The 2,500-nt window shown below is 19.4% G+C and overlaps 1 protein-coding gene across 1 annotated transcript in view; it reads right to left on the minus strand.

Annotated features, from left to right (window-relative positions):
- The window catches only part of carmil3 (capping protein regulator and myosin 1 linker 3), a 253,752-nt gene that overhangs the window by 16,384 nt on the left and 234,868 nt on the right, over nucleotides 1–2,500 (minus strand). The gene's annotated exons all lie outside the window — the stretch shown is intronic.

Raw genomic sequence — 2,500 nt, forward strand, 5'->3', positions numbered from 1 at the left:
CTTATAGTCCCAAAAATACGGTACATGTATTTACAAAAATCACAGAATGTTAATCAGTCTAAAAAAGGAAACACAAAAAAATAATCAAAACAAAAGTATTATTACTACTAAATATCAATAGTAGTGGTTTAATGTTACACAATTTGGTATTTTTTTTTGAAAATGAATCTTTTTTCTGAAAAAAATCAACTGAATACTAAAAAAAGGAAAACGCAAAAATAATAAAAACAAAAGTCTCAATATTACTAAATACATCAAAAACAGCACTTTAACACACAAAAAAAAGATTTATATATCTATTATTCTAAACAAAATCCAAACTCAAAATGAACACTAAAAAAAGGGAAAGTATCAATACTTCTAAATATATCAGTAATAGATGTTTGATGTTACATTTAAAAATATATATATTTTTTGTGTAACATTAACACAAAAAATATTCTTTTTTTTTTATTTATCTATTTTTTATAAAAAAATTACAACTCCAACTGAATACTGAAAAAAAGGAAAACTAAAAAAATCATTAAAAAAAACATAATTAAAACGACTGAATACATCAATAATAACGGTTTAATGTCAACTACTACAAGTTTAACCCCAAAAAATGTATCTTTCGTAAAAAAGTATTTAAAAAAAAAAAAAAATCACAGAATATTTATTAGTCTAAAAAATGAAACACAAGAAAATAATAAAAACAAAAGTATCAATACTACTTAATATATCAATAATAGTGGTTTAATGTTAAATTAAACAAAAAAAATTGTGTTACATTAAACCGCTGTTTATATATTTAGTATTTTTAATTATTTTGTTTTTATAATTGTTTTTTTTTCTTTTTTTTTTAGTATTTATTTGAAGGGATTTCGTTGAGAAAATATAGATAAATAAATATTTTTTTTGTGTGTGTTTATTTTTTCTAAACAAAATCCCAACTCCAACTGAATACTAAAAAATAAAACCCCCAAAAATTATAAAAACAGAATAATTAAAACTACTAAATATATCAATAAAAGCTGTTTAATGTTAAACCTCCTAAAAGTTTTTTTCTATTTTTTTAAATAACATATTTATCTTGAATAAAAAATTGTTTACAAAAATCACAGAATGGTAACCAGTCTAAAAAAGTAAACATAAAAATAATAAAAACAAAAGCCTTATTACTACTAAATATATCGGTAATAGCGGTTTAATGCAAACACAACAATTAAATATTAATTTTTTTATTGATCTATTTTTTCTAAACAAAACTCCAACTCAATACTAAAAGAGGAAAACCAAATAAGTAAAAAAGTATTAATATTACTAAATATTTCTATAATAGCTGTTTAATACACCTAAAAGTTAAACAAAAAATATATAAAACAACATTATTTATCCTTAACTATTTACAAAAATCATAGAATGTTAACCAGTCTAAAAAGTAAACAAAAAATAATGAAAACAAAATAATTACTGCTAAATATATCAATAGCCGTTTAATGTTAACGCAAATTTTTATTTATTTTCTCTAAAAAAAAATCCCAACTCCAATGAAATACTAAAAAAAAAGACAAAAAAAATAATGTTACTAATTATTTGTATAATAGCTGTTTAATGTTAATCCCCCAAAAAGTTAAACAAAACAATATATTATTTATCTTTAATAAAGTATTTACAAAAATCACACAATGTTAACAAGTCTAAAAAGTAAACACAAAAAATAATACAAACAAAATAATTATTATAACTAAATATATCAATAATAGCTGTTTAATGTTAATGCAAATTTTAATTTATTTTTTCTAAAAAAAATCTCAACTCCAACAAAATATTTGAAAAAAAGGAAAAAAAAGTATTGTTACTAATTATTTCTATAATAGCTGTTTAATGTTAATCCCCCAAAAAGTTAAGCAAAAAAAATATATAATTATTTATCTTTAATAAAATATTTACAAAAATCACACAATGTTAATCGGTCTAAAAAGTAAACAAAAATAAAAAACAAACAAAATAATTATTATAACTTAAATATTAATAATAGCTGTTTAATGTTAACGCAAATTTTTTTATTCATTTATTTGTTAAAAAAAAAAATCCCAACTCCAACGAAATACTAAAAAAATGAAAACCAAAATGAAATAATAAAAAAGTAAAACAAGTATTGATATTACTATTTCTATAATAGCTGTTTCATGTTAATGCAAATTTTATTGGTATTTTTTTTATTAATATATTTTTTCTAAACAAAATCAAAACTCCAACTGAATATTAAAAAAAGGAAAAAGAAAACTAAAACAAAAAAGTATCAATATTACAAAATATTTTAATAACAGCTGTTTAACGTTAATCCCCATATTTTCTAAACAAAAACATATATTTTTTTGATTATTTGTATTTCATAAAAAAATTATTTACAAAAGTCACAGAATATTAAAGCAACATTTTTTTCTTATTTATAATTTTTTTCTAAATAAAATCCCAACTCCAACTGAATAGAAAAAAAAAGAAAACCAAAAAAATG

Source organism: Nerophis ophidion, linkage group LG28 (genome assembly GCF_033978795.1).
Source record: "Nerophis ophidion isolate RoL-2023_Sa linkage group LG28, RoL_Noph_v1.0, whole genome shotgun sequence".
In the NCBI taxonomy this organism is placed as follows: Eukaryota; Metazoa; Chordata; class Actinopteri; order Syngnathiformes; family Syngnathidae; genus Nerophis; species Nerophis ophidion.